At 43.5% G+C, this 17,121-nt stretch overlaps 1 protein-coding gene across 2 annotated transcripts in view; it reads right to left on the minus strand.

Moving 5' to 3' along the window:
* Positions 1-6,755, minus strand: part of LOC119766649 (diuretic hormone class 2) — a 105,492-nt gene extending 98,737 nt beyond the window's left edge. Inside the window, exon 1 of one of the 2 annotated variants that reach the window (XM_038251768.1) lies at positions 6,623-6,755. The gene's annotated coding sequence lies outside the window, so the exon portion shown is untranslated. Of the gene's footprint in view, positions 1-6,562 lie in introns of both variants that reach the window. The other variant, XM_038251769.1, reaches the window with a different exon arrangement.
* Positions 6,756-17,121: the final 10,366 nt, after the last annotated feature.

A 17,121-nucleotide genomic window follows, 5' to 3' on the forward strand; every position in this document is an offset into this window, starting at 1 on the left:
TGTTCAAAAACGCCTGCTGGCACGCTGCTTGAAATCCAGCCTGGCAATCAGATGCCCTCAGAAAAGAACGTCTGCTGCGGGACAGACAAGGTTCAGCGGGGCCGGCAAACCAGCACGACGCATCTGGAACCGACCGTAGAGGCCTAAGTCTGCACCAGAACGAACCGCCAGCTTATCGATACAGAGTAGCAGAGGATGATGAAATCGGCAGCGGCTTCTCTTAAACCTGATTCCGAAAACCTTCCTGCGTGCCGGAAACCCGGAGAACTCAGAACTCTTCGTTTCAGGGTAAGAATCCACGCAACGAAGGAACCGAGGCAGGAACCTGCCCTGTTCGAAGTCTAAGTGAACGTCGAATTACGTCCGGTCTAGTCACTTCGTTCCTAAAAAATGCATTTATATGTAAACAAACTTTTTTCACAAAAGAACTCTAGCAAAAAAATGGTAATGGACCAGAGACAAAATGTAAACAAATAGTCTATCCTACTCATTCAAAATGCAAACATCAACTGACGTTATCAGGATAAGTAGCTTGTTAACACTTTGGCATTGGCCTATTTACATTGTTTTGCTTATTACTTTTTCTGATGAATTACCTTACTCGATAAATTAATCATTGAAAAGAAGTTCGCGTCAAGGTCTTGGAAGTTGGGCCATTAGTCGTGTGGTGTTCGTCGGGGGGATCGGTGTGTGACGTCGCGCGCGAGAATCCGCGAGAAAGTGGTGGAAGATTCTGGAACCATTGAAAAGAAGTTCGCGTCGAGGCCTTGGAAGTTGGGCCATCAGTCGTGTGGTGTTCGTCGGGGGGATCGGTGTGTGACGTCGCGCGCGAGAATCCGCGAGAAAGTGTTGGAGATTTCTGGATTTCATTGAAAAAGGGATTCACGTCGTCGTGTGTATATTCACTTTCATTTAGTTTTGGAAGCCCTTCCCATAGCATCGTTGCTCGGATGGCACGACGGCGGTAGAAGTGAAAAATCGCGATTGAGGAATTGATAAGTCCTTCTCATAGCGTCGTAGCTCGGAAGGCAACGATTATGTTTCCCTGATCTATTTAAAATTGCACGTCGCCGAATAAATCGACAAATACAATAACATTTAATTTTGAAAGTCCTTCCCATAGCATCGTTGCTCGGATGGCACGCCGGCGGTAGAAGTGAAAAATCGCGATTGAGGAATTGATAAGTCCTTCTCATAGCGTCGTAGCTCGGAAGGCAACGATTATGTTTCCCTGATCTATTTAAAATTGCACGTCGCCGAATAAATCGATAAATACAATAACATTTAATTTTGAAAGTCCTTCCCATAGCATCGTTGCTCGGATGGCACGACGGCGGTAGATGTGAAAAATCGCGATTGAGGAATTGATAAGTCCTTCTCAAAGCGTCGTAGCTCAGAAGGCAACGATTATGTTTCCCTGATCTATTTAAAATTGCACGTCGCCGAATAAATCGATAAATACAATAACATTTAATTTTGAAAGTCCTTCCCATAGCATCGTTGCTCGGATGGCACGCCGGCGGTAAGATGTGAAAAGTCCTTCTTATAGCGTCGTAGCTCGGAAGGCAACGATTATGTTTCACTTTCTGGTCATATCATCTACCAAGATGAATCCTGACCTTCCCTTTCCTTCCCCTACTAACACAATTCCCCACTTCCCGTGATGCTTGAAGGAGATGCTGTGGATTCAACGGTCTCATGCGGTGTCAACAGGTATAGAGCGACAAACTCTGTGTCTGATGAGTCTGCAACTTCAACTATCGGACTAACATTCCTACCTTTGTTGAACTGCATCTCCTTGGGGGGGCGCCGGTATTGACTTGAAGCAGAGATCTTCAGGGGTTATACAGTGAGGATGATTAGCTCCCACTAATCATCTGTTGGTTCATTGTGTAACTTCAGCTGATCCGTCAATAACGGAGTAGCAGCTCATTGGCAGTCAACCATGCTCATGCTCATGCTCATGCTCATGAATTACCTTACTCGATAAATTGAATTGATCTGGAGCTTGGGCAAATGCACCTTATTTTCTGGACATGAATTGGATCTGGATTGCTTTTCGATTCTAATCTGATCTAATCAGACCCTAGCGCAGCCAATCTTTCGAAGGGATCCTGGAGAGTGCCTTAGGTTAGATGACGCCTAGCACTCTTCTTGTCATTTATTAACATTTGTAGTGCGCCATTGCATCGGAATGCATTGAAACATCACAAGCGTTAAAGCGGCCAGGCCTACTGCGTAAAGCCGTATCGCAGAGATGACTCGTAATTGGGTTGAGTTTGAGCACTGAGTGTTCGAACAACAACACAATTCTGAATCGACAGGGGAGGAAGACGCGTGGGGTCACAACACCATACGCTCCGTGATTTGGTTGTATTCGTTGGGAACACCATGCTAAGAAGGTTTGGTACTCCGGGACCCTCTGGGATGGGACATTGTATTTCCACGAATGCTTACAAAGCTTACAAAGCGAACACCGTAACCATCAGTTCTGAGAGAATCAGCCCGTGAATTATGAAAACTTAATTGCAAATAACACGGCCTCAAAAAAGTGGATGAGCAACACTTAAGTGCTTATTACTTTTGATAGGGTTGTCAGATCTTCAATATTTTGGGCTCGTTGGAAAGGTCTTTTGATTACCCGCATGATAGATCCGGACAACGTTTAAAAAATATATGAAGATCCAGCCTAAAAAAAGAGGGTAAATAACACTCAAGTGCTTATAACTTTAGGGTTGTCAGATCTACATTGTTTTGGGCTCGTTGGAAAGGTCTTTTCAATACCTTTCTAAAAATGTATAGCAAGACGGGATTTCTTACAAAAACCACCCTTTTATGCAATCTTCTGAAATGTAGTCGAGATCGTATTTTAGCATAACTTTTGAAGTACTCAACTAAACTTGCTGATTTTATATAGAGACTTATGGGACCGCAAGACGGATCGAATGAGACCAGAACGATTAAAATTCGTAAAGTCAATCTGGAGATAATGGAGTGACAAGCTTTTGTCCGCCCACCTACTCACATCCACACAGACATTTGCCCAGAACATGATTCTGAGTCGATATGTATACGTGAAGGTGGGTCTAGGTGGTCAAATTAAAATTCCCTTAATTTGTTTTAGTTGAGTAACAGAAAATGGCAGAGTTTTTAAAACTTTTTTAGTGTTTTTTTTTTTTTTTTTTTTGATGAAAAATACTTTTTTTTCGGAATTTTGAGTACGTTTCAGGCTGCAAATTATTGAAAAACACCTCTTTTTTCGCATGTTCAAACATGGAAGGGGTCGTACCGCCCCTCCGTCACGAGACATCAAAAAACGGACCTCGGATTTGTGATGGGGCAACTTTTCCCGATTTCGTGTGAGTTGGTAGAGAATTATTCAATAAAAGTCTAGAGTTTTCCCTCAAGGGAGAGTTTTTTTATAACGTAACGCAAAAATTATGATTTTTGGACCCCCTTGCATTTTTGAACCGCATGAATATTCATAAAAAACTGATGAAAATTCATCATTTTCTGGGGTAAAATTATTCATTTTTTTGCCACAAAATCTGTCACCATTTCCTGATCCGTGGGCTTTGGTGATGAAAGCTAGTCTTAAAGTCTTTACGCTTGGGGACGATAAGATTGGTTTTCCCAGGTCCTGTGGGTCGTCAGGACTTTGGCAGCCCTACGGCGCGTGCCTCCGGGTGGCGGATGGAGGATAAAGGGATGAGTTAACTGTAGTGACAGGCTGCAAGGGATCCGGATCCTCAGCAGTCTTCAAAATGGTAAGCCATCCTATGGGCAACGCTTACAAAGATGTTCTCTTAAGAAAAAAATGACCTCTTTGAAGAAAAGCGCTCACGCGGACCAGATCACCACATGATGGAAAGTGCTTTTACTCTGTAGTACTAGCGCGAGTACTCACACGATAAGCTACGATGCGCGACGAAATGTTATTGTTGTCATATTTATGTTAGTTTATTTTCGGAAGATACTGCTGTCCTTTTTGTTCTTTTCTTTTCGAACCAGTTCCAGATCATACAAGCAGCCATGAATGAAAACATGAACAGCCAAAGAAAGCAGCATACACCAGAAGGAAGGAAGACGAGCACTAAAAGGACGATGAGAAACTACAGCGTCTGCGTGATGTTCCGGATGCGGCTGTAAGCGATTGAAACTTCAACTTGGGGATCGCCAAGGCATGTAGGCCATCAAGCAATTGCAGCTCCCGCAAAAAGTGCCGTTTTCCAGTGAGCGGTAAGATGGGTACTACCCAAAGTATTACCCATCATCAGGTATGTGACTTTAGTTGTCTTTATTATTTATAGTCGGCTCACTGGTTGTCAACCTCTCTATGTATTCCTCCTTCTGTAGAAGATTTATTTAGTTCTTCAAATTTCATATTTCGATGCTTTCTTTTTTCCATTTCTCTTTATCCCAACTTTTCTCTATTTTGACGGTCCTTTTGATTTTATTTTAACTTTATTTTTGTTGATTTGATTTCAAAATGACGATCATGCTTTGCTTAGATTTTCTAATAGGAACGGAATCGACGTAACACCTTATAATGTGGCCCTATTAAACCTTGCGGTTTCGTCAACGGATCCACAGGCGTGTATCGTTCTTTTTGCGACAAGACTCCGCCTCCCGGGTCTCCTAAGTGTGAAGGTATGGGCACGGGGAGAGGGCACCGAATACCTATATTTACACTTAGAATTTTTTGCGTCCGCCCCGGGATTCGAACCGGCGACCTCTGGATTGTGAGTCCAGTGCGCGGTCCGATTGATCCACACAGGCAGACTTCTAATAGAATCGGATTTTGGATTCTTATTTTATCTGTATCATTGGTCCCTTAGTTATTGGCAACCAGAGAGTCGACTCTTTATCTTTTTCTTAACTATTATTAACTTTACAGGTTATAATATATACAGTAATTTCCATTTAAAAAAAATTTTGTTGGCATTTTCCCTTAAAATTAATTTTGCGTTTATTGCTTTGTCGGAACAGTCATGTTGTCAATCAGTAAAAGTCCGTTAGCGTATGGAAAATGTACTCCGTTTGCCCGTGCTACTTGATCCTGGTTTTGGGAGTTATAACAGTTTTACTTTTAACAGTTAGAACCTTCAAAACTAGTTTTGGGGAGCTCTTGCAGACGGTGTTTTTATGACACTGTGGGGAGCGGCGATAGAGAACGAAATATGAAATTAAAATATTTACAACAATACACACTCTCACATACACAATATCATTATAACCTGCCCAATCATGTCCTCTTTCCCCGCTCCCCATGGGGTGTAAGTGGCACTTCACAGGCTAACTTATTCATTACCTTTCCTTGACACAACCGGACTTGGACTGACTTGATCCTAGCTGTCCCACCTCGCTCCTCAAAAAAAAAAAAAAATCTGTCACCATTTCCTGATTAATATTATCATCATTTTTTTTTCTGTGTATGCCAACCATACATCTCAAAAAAAACTTGAAAATTCGATTAAGTGAACATACTTGAATGATGTAGAATAATATTTTGAAAGCAGACAAAAATCAAAATACGAACGCAACCTGTCTAAGTCTGTTGCGCCACAGGGCCACAGGCTGATGTACACGCTAACGACAAACCACTCCATTCTGGTTCGGGGCAATGGATTTTTTCGCGCAACAGTAGTGTTACGACTTTCGGTTTGATGATGCGGGGATAATATCGAGAAATTAAAAAGAGAGATGTGAGCCGGTAACATGGAGTTAAACTTTCGAAACTGTCATGGTAAACTTCACAGAAGCTTGACAGAAAGTTTAACTCCATGTTGCACTTTTAATTGCTCGATATGCTTTAGAACATCTAACAAAATTTTATAGAAGTGCTGTTATGGTTAATAAATTACAGTTCTAAAGATTTTTTATAGGTCTAATGTGCTATTGTGTTACATATGTTTAAAGTATCTAATAAAAAAGACTAGAATTTTCCCTTAGGGTGTGTATATTACCCCCTCTCCCCCTGCAACAATGTTTTTTTCTACTTGCAATTGCAACATTTTTCGTGAAATTAAAAAAGTCATGTGTGTCGGTAACATGGAGTGAATCTTTCCCAGCTGTCATGGAAAACTTCACAGTGGCTTGACAAGAAGTTTGTCTTGACTCCATGTTGCCCTTTTAATTTCTTGATAAGGTGCAATGTTTTATATGCAAATATAACGGGGCCCTTATCGAGTATAATAAAACTTGTAGCTTGTTAAAACCCCATCTTTTTTAAATGATAAAGGACTATAATATCACTTTAAATTTTCCCATTTCACAATAAAAATACGAATAAATTGAGTAAGCTTAGTATTTACTTATTATTTGTATATTCTTCTTCATTTTAATTTATGCAGATCATTGGGGATGGCAAAACTCGTGCATTATTATTTAATTGAAGAGATAGTTCGGGTTTGTAGAGTATCGATTAAAATATTGTAGCATATGCCAACCATACATCTCTAAAAAAACTTGAAAATTCGATTAAGTGGACATACTTTGTTAACAAATAACGAACTATGAAGATAAACTTAAGGGTAATCATTTATACATTCATATTTATCACCTTCAAACTATTTGCGAACAACACAAAAACACTCACGTACTTCAACAGGTATCTTCTTACCTCGTCAAATTGTCTATTTTAAACTTTTTATGCACACTACACTCAATGTATTTTATAAATTATGAATTTTTGTTCTAACACTAATTAGAATTGCTTTTTTATTTGAAAAGTGAAAGTGAAAAGAATAAGTGCAAAACTTGCGTGCATTTCAATTAATGGAATACTTTGCTGAGTTCTCATTACATTTATACGAAATAAATTTTGGTCTACACAAAACTCTACAGGTTGCAATACAATGGAGTATGAATCAATACTAACATTTTAAAACGACGAAAGTAATATCTGATATATAAAATTTAGTCTCTTCTTTTATAAATGACCATGCTTGTTATTGCTGTTGACATACTGCACTAAAAGTTTTTTTTTTTTCTTTTTTATCTATGCATTAATTCTTACCCACTTTGAAATGCTTACATTGAAATAAAGAATTAATCTTTATCACATCAATGTTTATGAGCCTGCGCACAACATATCAGAGCCGTTAACACGCGGATTTCAAATTTCCTCCATGGGCGTAAGATGGAAAGTGATTGAATCAAACCCCTATTTTAGAAGCTACACTGAAAAAAAAAGTTTTATTTTACCCAACACATTATCCGTTTTTTCATACTAAGGCTCGCAGTGAACCGTTGAGGCAAAATATCAATTGAGGATTCTGGCAGCACTGATTGTAGCTGGTAGGTCGTCACGTCGCTCTGCGAAATATTCGTAAACTATCGTGTTTTTTTGACATCAGTAGTGTTAGAAAAGTGATGAAATAGAAGATTTGTGACGCGCTGTACTAAATTTGTGTGTTTTTAAATAGTTTTGCGTAAATCTTGTGGTCATTTCGGGATTTTTTTTTTGTTGTAACATTCGTGATTTGTTTTGATTCCTGTGCGCGGAGCTTTTTCGTTCCTCTGAGCTGACAATTTGACAGTCGACGAAAGAGTCGATGAAAGATTGAAAGCTCTTGCTCTCGCTTCCCCTGTGGGAGCTTTTGTGCAGTGGTGCAGATCTTGTTGATGTTGAATAATCTGCAAGAATTTGTTAAATTGTGAAAAATGCGAATAAAATCAGATGAATGTGCGACATGCTCCATTCTCGCGTTTTCAGTGCTTTTTGCGCGTTTTTGAGTGTGCATTTCGAAAAAATAATAAGAAAAGGAAAAAATGCAGTTCTGGATTGCGGCCTAGTTTTAGTTTTTAAAGCGCAATTTGAATTCTTGCGGTCGGCGGTGATTTTTTCTTGGAAGAAAGGAGTGAATTTGTTGGGTGGTGACGCGCGGTCAATTGTGTGGCATTGTGTGTGAAAAGAAAAGAATTTTACTTCGTGTTTCATCCTGGTTGGCTTGCCCACAAGCAGAAGAAAATCAGTTCAATTTGTTGGGTGGTGACGCGCGGTCATTTGTGTGGCATTGTGTGTGAAAAGAAAAGAATTTTGCTTCGTGTTTCATCCTGGTTGGCTTGCCCACAAGCAGAAGAAAATCAGTTCAATTTGTTGGGTGGTGACGCGCGGTCAATTGTGTGGCATTGTGTGTGAAAAGAAAAGAATTTTGCTTCGTGTTTCATCCTGATTGGCTTGCTCAAGTCCTTCCTACATCATCGTTGATCGGGAGGCACGACGTCGTGTGAATTGTTGCATTAAAATTGGTTTAAGTGTTACTGCAAATCACTGTAAAAACGTCCTTCCTACATTATCATTGATCGAAAGGCAAGCTGAAGGTTTAAGTCGTCTGGGTAATCATGATGAAAAATTAAATTTATTCAGTATTTAAATACCTGTGCGCGAGTGTTTTGGTGTGCTAATTAGAAAGACCTTCCCATAGCATCGTTGCTCGGAAGGCTCGCCGACGGGTTTGTTATGAAAGTCCTCCCCATAGCATCGTAGCTCGGGAGGCATCGAAAAGCCAATACCTTATCCTACTAACCCAAAAAAAAAATAATCACGTGATGCTTGAAGGAGATGCTGTGGATTCAACGGTCTCAAGCGGTATCAACAAGTATATAGCGAAAAACTATGTGCTTGATGAGTCTGCAACTTCAACTATCGGACTAACATTCCTCCCTTTTGTTGAACTGCAGGCTTCTTGGGAGGGCGCCGGTATTGACTAATAAAGTCGGGGTCTTCAGGGGTTAAACAGTGAACGGATGGTTGGCTCCCACTGATCATTTTTGATTCATTGTTAAACTTCAGCTGATCTGTCAATAACGGAGTAGCAGCTCATTGGCAGTCAACCATGCTCATGCTCATGCTGCTCATGCTTAAAGCGCAATTTGAATTCTTGCGGTCGGCGGTGATTTTTTCTTGGAAGAAAGGAGTGAGGCGATTAGTACAACATGCATGCAAGTTCTGTGTGTGTTTTGCTGTGGAGCAGAAAGAGGAGCAGAAATGTGTTTGCGTGACCGACGAGATGCGGTAGTGTTGGTCTGACGATGACTCGACCGCTTCGACAGATTTGGCCGTGAGAACGCGATGTAAAAGTGTGCTTTCAGTGTTTAAGAGTGAGAGAGCGACTGCAGCGGCGTCGGCACTGTTTTCAGTTTGGGTTGTGTGAGAAACGGGCTACTTGTGTGCTGATGGTTACCCCAAAATACTACAAAGCAACCGGGTGAGCGAATTCCAATTGGAATATTCTTGTATGTGTGTGAAGTGTGAATGGAATTGGACAGGGATGTTTTTTTGTTACTTTCAATTTATTTCTAGAATTGGCTTTTCAATAAGAAAAGATATGAAAAGCAAATGATAAAAAAGGAGTTCAAACTATTTTTTTTTTGCTTTTTTACTCATGTCGCTTTATTTGTAACCTAACACTTGGCAAAAGTTTAAGACTCTTGAACATTAATTACAATTAGTTAGTTTTTTGTGTGAATGGTTGTGTGAGTCAATGAATGATTGTGTATAATGTTAACTAATAACTTTGTTACAGGATAAGATAACTGTGATTTTCGAAAAATACGCGTACAAGGTCGTCCGTCTGTCTAGGTTTTGTTATTTACCTATTTCCAGTTAGTCAGGTTCTATCTTTCCACAGCCGGCTGTCTAAGAATGAACGTTTTAGATAATTTAAACTTTATTCACTAAATACAAATAATACCGGCGGTTCACGTTGAAAAACTCATTTCTAAAGAACCGTTTATCGAAAGACACGCTGATGTTTAGGATAGATGATTAGCGCGCGTTTTTGATTTTTATTTTTATTCGTTTGTGAGTTGCGGGACCGCGCGGTTACTCTGCAACATTTTTTTTTCTCGGAGCCTTTCTTGATACACATCGCAGCCGAGTTTCTTTGTTCTATGATTCGCGATTGTTTCATGGGAAGATTCGTTCTTAATTGCGTTAGCAAAATATAAATTATATTCGACCTTTCGTTTCCCGCGAAAATACCCTTTAGCATTATAGCTCTTAAAGCACGGTGACAAATTTGTTTCAACACTATTGTTCATGTCCTTCAGATAACATCATAACTCATCATTAATTAATTTGTCGCTCATCTTATAATAATTTAAAAGTATAATTAGTCTCAGGTCAACTATACGTAAATATGTTACGCTGAGTATAATATTTCACTTTTTAATTACACATAATTTTGATTCTCTCTTTCCACAGCCGTCTGTCTAAGATTGAATCATTTATGCTAAACTCAACAGCAAATAAACGGGAATAGTCTCATCCGCAGCATCCGATTGTTTGCCTTGAGAATAATAACCACCCTATTAAACAAAATTTATTGATTATTGGGTCACATCATCATCTTCTATGATGAATCCTGGTCATTACCCTTTCCCACTAACACAATCCCAAGTAGAAGTAGTTTTCCGGCACACGCGGGGGTGTGGATATCGTATAGAACCCACCCTTGGTAGCAGCCTGTGCTAACTAACATTCCCGTCCCAATTCCCCCGAGATCTACAAACTGACATGGCGGGCGCCGTTGGTGGCCAATGACAAATAAACGGGAATAGTCTCATCCGCAGCATCCGATTGTTTGCCTTGAGAATAATAACCACCCTATTAAACAAAATTTATTGATTATTGGGTCACATCATCATCTTCTATGATGAATCCTGGTCATTACCCTTTCCCACTAACACAATCCCAAGTAGAAGTAGTTTTCCGGCACACGCGGGGGTGTGGATATCGTATAGAACCCACCCTTGGTAGCAGCCTGTGCTAACTAACATTCCCGTCCCAATTCCCCCGAGATCTACAAACTGACATGGCGGGCGCCGTTGGTGGCCAATGACTGTTACCTATTTGTTCCAGATCTAGTTTTGATGATCTTGATGTTTTATCTTTTCAGCGCATTCCTACATGCTGTTGATAAGGGAAACACCATTAGATCGTTGAAGCGTATGATCGTTGAATTGATAGGAAATTACGGTCCTGTTCAGCAACGGAGAAGGACAACCATGGGTGGTCTCTCATGCTCATGCTCATGCTCTAAGGCTCGCAGTGAACCGTTGATAATTTTCGAAGAAAATTGATCATCACTCTAAAAAAAATATCACTAAAAAAAAGTGTCGCGAGTACCAGATCCCGACGCACCACCTGTTCATCGATTTCAAAGCAGCTTACGACTCGGTCGATCGCGAAGAGCTATGGAAGATCATGTACGAGAACGTCTTTCTCGGGAAGCTGATCAGACTGGTGAAATCAACGATGGACGGGGCGCGGTGCTGCGTGAAGATTTCGGGTGGTATGTCCGACCCGATCGAATCGTGCGGGGCACGATCATCAACCGGTCTAGCCAGTTCATCTGCTATGCCGACGACATGGACATTGTCGGCAGAACGTTCGAGGAGGTTCACTGAATTGAAGCGGGAAGCGGATAAGGTGAATGTTGCGAAGACGGAATATCTGCTGGCAGGAGGAACCGAGTCCCTTAGGGCTTGCATAGGACCGAGCGTGACGACCGACGGGGACGAGTTCGAGGTCGTGGATGAGTTTGTGTACCTCGGATCGTTGGTTACGTCGGACAACAACTGCAGCAGAGAAATTCGGAGGCGCATCATCACCGGTAGTCGTGCCTACTACACGTTGCAAGAATACCGGACGCGCTGGAGCGCGCCAACCGAACCAGACTATCAATCCGGTGAAGTTGGTTTTTAATTCGGAGCCGGTTGGAACAAGGCGGAGGGGGGCGCAACGTGCACGGTGGTTAAACCAAGGATGATCTGGAAAGTGTGGGAGTTCCGAGTCGGAATTGGAGAGAAGCAGCCCAGAACCGATTTAGATGGCAACGCATCTGGAGACAGCTCATGACCCGCAAGTTGTCAGAGCAGTAAAAGTAAAGTAAGTCTAAAATTCTCTGTATTTTTTTCGCTTCGCTTCGCTAGGAGACGGTGATTTTAGCGGATTGCAGACTGGATTTTCCCCATGTGATGTGATGATTGTCTAAGCCCAAGTTGCCTAGGAATCGATTATTGGGAATAGAAACTGTTCGAAGCGGACTGTATTCTTGCTTCACTTCAGGCGGACTTGGGGAACCAGCTTGGGAGGGTCGGAAGTATCGCAGGCAAACAGAAAACACGCGTTGTTGCCGCGCTAGTCGTTTCGCGCGATCCCTTCCTCTCTTCACGGCGTCGTCGTCGACGCGCTGTTGCCAGCTCTGTCGTCGATCGCAGTAGCCGTGGGGTTGGACACTGCTCACTCGTGAAATTTTCTTCGGACTGACAGGTTTCAGCCCGAACATCCTCCCCACCGGAAGCGGCGTTGTACAGGATCGGCCGCTTCAAAACTTTGCGACGTGTCTGCAAGTCAACGACTCGGACTATGTTGCCCAGATCCAGGTTAGTGTGCGTTATTATCTCAAGTCTTCGGCTGGCCACCTTGGCGGCAAGCCTCCAGTGTTGCTCTGCCCGCCCTTTCTTGACTTTCTTCTTGCAGGTGAGGCCGAACCGTACGACGGAGGCGTAGATGCACAGCAGTTCTCGGGAAGACACCAAGACGTTCTTGACCAGCATGTGTGAAAAGCGCGCGGCTAGCAGCTCACTCCGTGCAATCGTGTTGACCGTCTTTGGCACCAGCTTCAAATTCAGTTCTGCGGAGCTCCCTGGGATGACTGATTTTACGTACCTGCACGCTCCGTATGTGTGCTTCAACGCGGCGGCGTACTTGTGCAGCTCGTCAGCAGCGGCGTTCGCAGTCACCACCCTACGCGGCACTCGAAGCTTGTCGAGGTCCCGAATCGCATCCAGGAAGTCTTCCTTCACCACCTCTTCTGGTATCTCTTGAATCCATCCAATCTTCTTTTTCCAGACAAGCTTCCTCACCAACCTTTCGCTGATGAACACCGGCGCAGTCAATCTCGCCGGGTCCGAGATGCTTGAGACGAGCGAGAGCACCTTCGATTTCGTTTGCCGCCCGCCTCGTACAGGTGGCAGCGTCGCGAAAAGTAGTTCGTCCGCTGTGGGGTTCCACAACAGACCCAGAGCCTTGATTATCTCCTTGGTTCCAGTTCCTTCAACGCAGACCAGTTCCTCGCGATTGGCTTCCGGAATGGTCTCCAAGAGTTCCGAACATTCCGACGACCACTTGTGCAACTCGAATCCACCTGTCTTGCACAGTTGGATTAGCTGCGATTCTTTGATCGTTTGCGAGATGCCGTCGGAGGCGAACACTGCGTTGTCGACTTTCAAATCCTATTCGATGATCTTGGCTGCTTCTTCGAGATGTAACTCACACTCACGTTGTTCGTTACACACCTTCACACCACTTTCGCTTGCTTCCAGGTTCAAGTTTTCCAGTATGGCCATGTGCGAGTGAACCACTGCTGCTGTTTCTTCTTCTTCATCGCACACGCCACCGACGACCCAGCCTAACTGAGTCTCGCGTAGCATTGGCAGGTGCTCCGACAACTGGACCTCTCCGGGCAATAGCATCTTCAGGAACAACTGATTACCCAGCAGTAGATCCACCTTTCCTGGCTGATGGAAAGACGGGTCCGCAAGTTGTACTCCAGGCGGCAGTTCCCAGTTGCGGACGTTCACTGCGGATGTGGGAAGGTCGGCCGTGGCCCTCTCCGTTACCAAACACTTTACGTTGGCGCTGAAGCTGGAGTACCTCGAACGTAGTTGGACCACGCTGCCAGTTGAAGCGTGGGTTTTCGTGTTGTCGATGCCTGCCACGGTGACGTTGGACGGAAACTGCTTCAAGCCCAGCGACTCCACCATGGACTTCGAGATCAGGTTGGCTTGTGACGCACTGTCCAATAAAACTCTGCAGGGGTGGGCCTTGTTGTTTCTGTCCATTATGTCCACCACAGCCGTGAGAAGCAGCACTTGTTGGGTTGGCGTCACGTTGTGGCTACTGGCGGTTGTCAGTTGAGCTGCTTCTTCAGGTTGGACCTCCGGAGCTTGTTCCGGGGGCACTTGAGAAATTACCTTCCGTTCCGGCCTTGGACTTCCTTCCGAGTGGAGCAGGCAGTGGTGGCGTAGTTTGCACTTCGAGCAGGTTCCAGGTGAAGTGCACTTCTTGCTGGGGTGTCGAATCTATGACAGTTCCCCGAAACCCACATTCCCGAAAAGATATTTCCCCGAATGCCACATCTCCGAAAAGACACTTTCCCGAAATGTCATATACCCAAAAATCATTTCCCCGAACAATCCATTTCCCCGAATGGCCACATCCCCGAATGGCGACTTCCCCTAAAAACCATTTTCCCGAATGGCCACTTTCTCTAATTTTCCACATCCCCGAAAATCATTTTCCCGAATGACCATATCCCCGAACGGCCATTTCCCCGAACGCCACTTCCCCGAACCCGGTCAGGCGGGTGCAACTCGAATCCACCTGTCTTGCACAGTTGGATTAGCTGCGATTCTTTGATCGTTTGCGAGATGCCGTCGGAGGCGAACACTGCGTTGTCGACTTTCAAATCCTATTCGATGATCTTGGCTGCTTCTTCGAGATGTAACTCACACTCACGTTGTTCGTTACACACCTTCACACCACTTTCGCTTGCTTCCAGGTTCAAGTTTTCCAGTATGGCCATGTGCGAGTGAACCACTGCTGCTGTTTCTTCTTCTTCATCGCACACGCCACCGACGACCCAGCCTAACTGAGTCTCGCGTAGCATTGGCAGGTGCTCCGACAACTGGACCTCTCCGGGCAATAGCATCTTCAGGAACAACTGATTACCCAGCAGTAGATCCACCTTTCCTGGCTGATGGAAAGACGGGTCCGCAAGTTGTACTCCAGGCGGCAGTTCCCAGTTGCGGACGTTCACTGCGGATGTGGGAAGGTCGGCCGTGGCCCTCTCCGTTACCAAACACTTTACGTTGGCGCTGAAGCTGGAGTACCTCGAACGTAGTTGGACCACGCTGCCAGTTGAAGCGTGGGTTTTCGTGTTGTCGATGCCTGCCACGGTGACGTTGGACGGAAACTGCTTCAAGCCCAGCGACTCCACCATGGACTTCGAGATCAGGTTGGCTTGTGACGCACTGTCCAATAAAACTCTGCAGGGGTGGGCCTTGTTGTTTCTGTCCATTATGTCCACCACAGCCGTGAGAAGCAGCACTTGTTGGGTTGGCGTCACGTTGTGGCTACTGGCGGTTGTCAGTTGAGCTGCTTCTTCAGGTTGGACCTCCGGAGCTTGTTCCGGGGCACTTGAGAAATTACCTTCCGTTCCGGCCTTGGACTTCCTTCCGAGTGGAGCAGGCAGTGGTGGCGTAGTTTGCACTTCGAGCAGGTTCCAGGTGAAGTGCACTTCTTGCTGGGGTGTCGAATCTATGACAGTTCCCCGAAACCCACATTCCCGAAAAGATATTTCCCCGAATGCCACATCTCCGAAAAGACACTTTCCCGAAATGTCATATACCCAAAAATCATTTCCCCGAACAATCCATTTCCCCGAATGGCCACATCCCCGAATGGCGACTTCCCCTAAAAACCATTTTCCCGAATGGCCACTTTCTCTAATTTTCCACATCCCCGAAAATCATTTTCCCGAATGACCATATCCCCGAACGGCCATTTCCCCGAACGCCACTTCCCCGAACCCGGTCAGGCGGGTATGCCCGTTGCCCAGAACCGCGCGCGCGGTTCTGGACAACGGGCATACCCGCCTGACCGGGTTTGGGGAAGTGGCGATCAATGAAGTATCATGTCCACAATTGAACGTTCAAATAATTCAGAGTTTTTTTTACGAGCGTTTTATTCCAGCTTCTCTTAAATTTTGAATATTTTCCTGGTTTGTGATGTTAAAGGATTCGAATTCCGGATTCTGAGATTTAGTTACTCCAACTGCCTTTCAAAAAGAACTGACTCCTCCGAATCCAACAAAAACTCCGACTATGACAAATGATGTACAGAAGGAGAACATCTTGAGCCGAGTACCTACATATTTCTAATGAACAAATCTAAATAGCTGCGTGATGCTAACTTGTCATACGTCGATTTTGGGCCAAATTGAATTAAGAAAGCCATTTTGTGCAGCTCACAATGCCTCATCTTTTGACCTACATAGATACCCAAAATTCGATTTCAATTCTGAGATAAAAACCGAAAAATGCCATCTCGTGCTAACTTGACACACTCTGAAAATTGCTGTAGGTGCGACAACAGTCCAAAGAGGTTTCAGATCAGAATGCGTTTGACACACGTACATGTCCGACTACCGTGAACGTTCGTAATTATAACTCGGGACCTCAGCAACCAAATTCAAACAAATTTCAGGACAATGCACCGAATGGTCAACCAAATAAAACGTGTTTGTTATTGTTTACATAGCGTGCTCTATTTTTCGTTTATTCAAGGTCAAACACTAACACGCGTTTTTCTCGGAACGTCAAAAAGCGACAAACGACAATATAGCACGACAGCGTCGATTTGATACATTGATCATTTCGCTTTTTTGCATTTAGTTGAAAATCAAAATACAGTCCAGACTCGGTTATCCAAAGGCCTTGTCAAAAGATCACTTCGGGGTTATTAAAAGTGATTTAGTAATTTTAAACCCAAAATGGCGGTGATGAAATATTTAAAAATAATGCATTTTGTAATTCAATAATCAACTATTTAGATTTAACTAAAAAGTTAAACTAAATCTAGAACAAACTGATTCCTGCGCTTCAAGTCGTCGCTTAAAGATATCGTTGCTGTGCAATCCTTACCACGTGGATACCGTTTTGGAAAATTGTGCTTTGCTGAAAATTGCCTATACAAAAAAAATTTTTTTTATTGAGCGCTTTCTTGAAGTTTTCGCGTGGTTTATGAATGGCCTTCTTCGGTTATTTGTTATTTGTTTCCATTCGGGAAAATGGAACTTTCGGGGAAATAACCATTCGGGTATGTGTAAATTCGGGAAAACGACAGTTCGGTAAAATGGCCATTCAGGTAAATGACATTCGGGGATATGGAATTTTCGGGAAAATGATTTTCGGGGATGTGGAAATTTCGGGAAAATGATTTTCGGGGAAATGGCACTTTCGGGGAAATGATTTTCGGGAATGTTGAATTTTCGGGGAAATGATTTTCGGGGATATGGGATTCGGGAATAAGGGATAAAACCGGGGTGT

This window comes from Culex quinquefasciatus, chromosome 2, assembly GCF_015732765.1.
Source record: "Culex quinquefasciatus strain JHB chromosome 2, VPISU_Cqui_1.0_pri_paternal, whole genome shotgun sequence".
Classification (NCBI taxonomy): domain Eukaryota; kingdom Metazoa; phylum Arthropoda; class Insecta; order Diptera; family Culicidae; genus Culex; species Culex quinquefasciatus.